Source organism: Arachis ipaensis, chromosome B08, assembly GCF_000816755.2.
Source record: "Arachis ipaensis cultivar K30076 chromosome B08, Araip1.1, whole genome shotgun sequence".
Lineage (NCBI taxonomy): Eukaryota > Viridiplantae > Streptophyta > Magnoliopsida > Fabales > Fabaceae > Arachis > Arachis ipaensis.
Genome location: NC_029792.2, coordinates 68,355,156 through 68,355,395, shown reverse-complemented (window position 1 = coordinate 68,355,395; position 240 = coordinate 68,355,156).

The window sequence follows — 240 nt, the reverse complement described above, 5'->3', positions numbered from 1 at the left end:
GAGGCCTTTGATCCTTCCAAGAGAGATTTGGATGATTTCTCCATGATGGATTATAGGTGTTTCCATAAGGTTCACCTAAGTTATTCACCTCTGCTATTGCAGGGTTTTCAGGATCATAAGCTTCTTCTTCATAAGAAGCCTCTTGAGTACTGTTGAATACAGCTTGCATTCTATTCAGACTCTGAGAAATCATATTGACTTGCTGAGTCAATATTTTGTTCTGAGCCAATATGGCATTCA